Genomic DNA, 5,941 nt, shown 5'->3' with positions numbered 1-5,941 from the left:
CATCGGCCAACGCTTTATACTCTGCCTCGGTGGAAGACCGAGCTACTGTCCGTTGTTTGCGTGACCCCCACGATAGTAAATTCGGGCCTAGGAACACTGCATAACCACCTGTAGACTTTCGGTCAACAGGACAACCAGCCCAGTCTGAGTCTGAAAAGGCATGTAGGACCGGATCAGTCGTGGGAATGAGACGAAGGCCAAGGTGCATGGTGCCTTGCACATAGCGGAGAACACGTTTCAGAGCAACCCAATGAGTTTGCATAGGCTGGTGCATGAACTGGCACAACCTATTCACTGCAAACGACAGGTCCGGGCGAGTGATGAGCAGGTACATGAGCGAGCCAACAAGTTGGCGATAAGCAGTAGGATCATCTAGGACTACGTCTGAGTCCGGACTGGCCTCCGACGTGACAGCCACTGGCATGGTCAACGGCTTGCAAGTCTCCATTCCCGCCTTGCGTAATAACTCAATGACGTAACGTTGTTGCGACAATATCAGGCCGCCTTCCGTGTCAACAGCCTGTATGCCCAAAAAATAGTGAGGCTTGCCAAGGTCTCTAATACGAAACACAGTAGCTAGTTTCGAAAGCACATCATCTACCACAACACGACTATTTCCCAACACGAGAATATCGTCTACGTAAACTAACAAGTACACTTTTACATCACCAGATTCATAAATAAATAAAGAAATGTCTGTCTTGGAGGTACAAAACCCAATTTGAACCAGAAACTCGTGTAGTCGGGTGAACCAGGCGCGGGGAGCCTGCTTGAGACCATACAAAGAGCACCCGAGCTTGCAGACATGATTCGGAAAGGTCGGATTCACATACCCCGGAGGCTGCCGCATATAAATGTCTTCACTCACATGCCCATTTAGAAAGGCGTTGTGAACGTCCAGTTGTCGCATGACCCACCTGTTTGAGACTGCAAAAGACAAAAGTAAACGCACGGTTGTCGGTTTGACAACCGGGCTATATGTCTCAAGATAGTCTTTACCCGGTACTTGGTTGAAGCCCTTCGCCACCAACCGAGCTTTATACCGCTCAATGGACCCGTCGGACTTCCTTTTGACCCGGAACACCCACTTGCACCCGATCACGTTCATGTCACGTCGGGGTGGTACGAGACGCCAAGTCTGATTGTGGATTAGAGCGTTGAACTCTACATCCATAGCATTGCGCCAATGTGTAGATTTGACAGCCTGGCTATGACATGTAGGCTCGTTGTCCTCTAGAGAAGCGACAATTGCTCGCGGTGGCCGGCTTGTACTCCGGTGGTGGTGCGCAACTGCATGACATGAGTCCGAACAGTCGGGCGTTGACGCCTCCGCCGACCTGTCGTCGTAGTAGAGGTGGACGGCTAGTATGAAGAGGTGGCAGCCGCCGCAGTCGACGACGAGGTGGGTACGGCAGTACAGCGAACAGGTTGTGACTGACTTGGCAACGAACGTGGTTCTGGCGGAGCCGGTGGTACAGAATACGCCGGAGACGGATGTCGGAGTTGAGCGGTCGCCCATGGTATCTGCGACGAAGATGGTACAGCAACAGATTCATGTGGCCCCGAAAACGGGAAAACCGCTTCATTGAACCTTACGTGCCGAGCAATATATACACGCCCAGTTGATCTGTCTAGACACCTGTATCCACTAAAGGAATCCGGGTAACCAAGAAAAACACAAGAAACAGAACGGTAGTCTATTTTGTGTGAGTTGTAAGGACGCAGACAGGGGAAGCACTCACACCCAAATACACGCAACATTGTGTAGTTAGGTGGTTTGTTAAACAAAAGAAAATATGGGTTTTTATTCCCAGAAACTGACGATGGCAACCGATTTATCAGGTATACCGCAGACTCAAAAGCGTATGACCAGTATTTCTTTGGGACATGACTATGTGCTAACAAAGATAACCCGGTTTTTACCACATGACGATGACGCCGCTCCACACGACCATTTTGTTCGTGCGTGTGGGGGCAGGTTTGTCTATGCATGATCCCGGCAGCAGCAAACACCGTGTGTAACTTACGGTATTCGCCACCCATATCAGTTTGTACACATTTAATTGAGGTGGAAAACTGTTTTTCAACTAAAACTCGAAACGTTTGAAAAATGGAATAAATATCTGTTTTGAGTTTCATAGGATATATCCACATGAACCGCGAATAATTATCGATGAACAATACAAAGTATTTATGACCGTCAACTGACGGGACAGGAGACGGGCCCCAGATGTCTGTAAAAATTAACTCTAAGATAGACTGACTTGAGTTTTCTACACGTGCCAATGGGAAGCGCGCAGACTTACCCATCTGGCAGGCAATACACAAATTATTTATAGAATTAATGGACCCTACTACGGGACAACTCTAGATAACCTGACGCAGAACACGACTGTGCGGGTGACCAAGACGCTCATGCCACACTTTCGGAGAGGCTTTAGCATATACAAACGCAACTGGAGCAGACACGCGGAGTGGATACATCCCGTCCTGACTCGGACCCCTAAGAAGAACCTGGTGTGTTGTACAGTCCTTCACAACAAAATAAGATGAATGAAATTCAAAGTAAACACCATTATCACGGGTGAATTTTTGTACAGACAATAGTGAGGCACGAAGTTTAGGGACATGTAAGATTTTATTGAGAAACAGTGACCGGGACTGTGAGTTTAAAGACAGAGAACCTGTGTTTCGGATTGACAGACCTGTGCCATCACCAACTCGGAGCTTGTCACCACCTGAATACTGCTCCACTTCATTTAACGCATCACCATTCGGGGTAGCATGTGCATTGGCACCGGTGTTTGGGAACCAAACGTTGGAGAACGGTGCAGTAGTGTGATCATCTTGAACAGCAACATGTGCCTGTGGGGGTGCGGGAGGGTAACCACCGGACTGCACCAAATTTGGACAATGATCGGTAGTGTCGCCGAACCTTTTGTAACAAGTGAGAGCAGTGTGCCCTGGGATGTCGCAAATCTGACACCGAATTCCCCCGCGCCCACGCTGACCACGTCCCCTCTGGCCTCGGTGTGCTCGTCCTCGCCCGCGTCCAGTGGGAGGCTGCTGCTGTTGCGCCACCATCGCAGTTGGAGTAGGCGACGGCATGGGTGCAGCTTCGTCTGGAAATAAATAATTGTGCGTGGACAGTAAATCAGCAACCTTTGGAATGGTTAATGGTGCACTCTTGGTGGTGAGCGATGCAACAAGAGACCTGTACTCTGGACGTAATCCTCTGAACACGTGAAGATTTTGTTCATCCAAGCCTATGGGGCAGCCTGCTTGTGCGAGTTGCTCAACGATAATCTGGGCTCTACCAAGATAAGCTGCTGGCGTCGAATCACCTTGGTGAAGGGCATGGAGTTGTGTCAGCAGACTCAACGAATGGGAACAAGACGTAGAACCTAGTGCAGTTTCAACCGCAACCCAAACGGAGCGAGAAGTCTGATGACCAATGGCCAGATACAGCACCTCTTCTGCTAAGGACGAAATCAACATGCTGAGTATCGACTGGTCTTGCTGCATCCAAACCGCGTACAGAGGGTTTGGTGTTGGACCCGTCGAAGATGACCCCGCGGCGGCGGCTAGGAATTCCGACAGACACGGAGTAGTCCCGTCGACATAGCCATAAAGATTCTGACCGCGGAGAAAGGGAATCAGCAGCGCTCTCCAGAACAGGTAGTTCGAGGCAGTCAGCTTGATAGACACATAATGATGTGCCTGTTGAAGCATGTTGTGGTTGCGGGAATCAGATTGAGAAACAACGGCGGTGGAGGAGTTAGTGACGGGAGTGGTGGTGGTGGGATTTGCTTGTTCGGCCATAGGATTGACAATTAGGTTGATAACACGTGAACGTATAAGGGAAGAAGTTTAACATATTATTGAAGTGAATTACAGAAACTATATATACTAAGAGTACACCACAAAAGTAGGAAACTAACAAAGACTAAGCTAAAGAATAGATTAACTACTCCTGAATATCCTCTTAGCCTAATATATGTATTACAATTGCATAAAATATTTTATTTTTTGTTTAACGATATAGGCAAAATAACGTTTCATTTCCCTATGATAAGCGTTGGCCGTCAACATGGTTACAAAACGAACAAATATGTCCATGTTGAAATTTTAGATGTTAAAAGAGATATAGTATATGTAAAAGTTTATAGATTTGATGAGATGTTGGTATGGAATGGTAATAAAAATAATCGTGGTTTATACAACACTATGGAAAACACAAGAAAAATGTCTCATTGAGAGGCATTTTACTTTAGTGGTGTGAATTTAAAAATACAAAAACTTCCGGTATGTGTAGTAAAACGAAAAAATCTGAAATACAATTCCCCATTATTTTCATTTCCCATATTAAGCAAGAATTTTCAACGTATTTTATTTTTCGGCCAATGCCTAGCGCCGATTAATCGATGCCTAGACGAAATTTTTGCAACACTATTCTCCATAAAGTTTGTTTCATTATAACAAAAAAAAAAACATAATATAATAATGATAACAAAAAACATGCATCAGCTCCCTGAGAGGCATGTTACTTGAATTTATTAATGTATATTTATTTATCGTAGTATCCCCGTATTATCTCTGTATAATGTACCATACTTTGCTTGGGAACAAATTTTATAAAAGATAAAAATGCTTTTGATATGCATGTTAAAAAAAAAAAAAAAAAAAAAAAAAAAAAAAAAAAAAAAAAAAAAAGTAAACATGCATCATACAGTGTTGTTTTTCCCATGTTTGTATCGCAATAAAAACTGTCCCATTTTTATATCCCAAATAAAAATATTTCCTAACCGGCGAATCGACCTTGCCCCATATATAGTTGTATATATATATATATATATATATATATATATATATATATATAGTACATCTGTACATGTTTAGATATAAATAAAATATACAGATCCAAGTATCAAAAGGCAAGTTAGGTAAGATATGGTACATTATGTCCTTAATGTAGGAAAAGTCAAATGGTCAAAATTTTATTTTCTAGATCTACTCCTGATTAATGAGTTGGTTGAGAGAGATATTTTTTTTTTTTTGTGAAACCCGTCCACCAAGTGTTTGACAAAAGTGCTCGAGGCGCCATGTCGAGATGATTTAAACTCGGGCACCCTTGTAGGGCTATGTTACCACTCCTGCTCTAGAGATTACAAGGCTGTCCTATTACTTCGCCTAGAAAGATAGGATCATAGTGGTGGCAATATAGTGTCGAGCAGTTCCCTTATAACTAGGATTTTGCTAGAGGTGGCGTTGGCTTTCGCAATACATTTCACTAGTGGTAAGTGACACCAAACATTTGAATAAGAGTATACTAAAACTACACATCCTCTAAAAAAAAAAAAAAAAAAAAAAAAAAAAAAAAAAAAAAAAAAAGTGGCCCACAGCTTTTATTACTCTCTTTATCTTCTATAAATAAAATCACAACACATAACTAACATGAATTGAGTTTTGCTCCATTGAGGCCCCAATATCATTTTAATTTCCTTTGAAGTAGCTCATTTGGTTTGTTATTTGGGTTCTCCATTCCCTTTAAATCAATGCAATGGGCCTCTAATAGCTGATATAGATTAATATTTAGTATAATACAAATTAATTTTTAATATAATACATGTTATTTTTACTTGCATTATTTTCAAAATGAACTTAGCTTATATCAAAATATAATGATCTAATAAAAATAAACATATACTACACAAATAATGAACTTGTAGTATATTAAAAATGAATATGTATTATCATAAAATGGGTGGTCGAGTGTGTGAAATATGATTATATTCTCGTACATGATTGTCACGAGTTCAGTTATTGCCAACATATTCTTAGTCGAGCGTACGATATTATTTGTCCCTATACATCCCCCATCCCCACTCCCAATCCCGGCCAAAAAAAAAAAAAGAAAAACAAACAAACGTTGCGAGAGAGA

Source organism: Ipomoea nil, unplaced genomic scaffold, assembly GCF_001879475.1.
Source record: "Ipomoea nil cultivar Tokyo-kokei standard unplaced genomic scaffold, Asagao_1.1 scaffold2662, whole genome shotgun sequence".
Lineage (NCBI taxonomy): Eukaryota > Viridiplantae > Streptophyta > Magnoliopsida > Solanales > Convolvulaceae > Ipomoea > Ipomoea nil.
The sequence above is the reverse complement of the archived record's forward strand: the minus strand, read 5'-3'. Positions refer to the sequence as shown.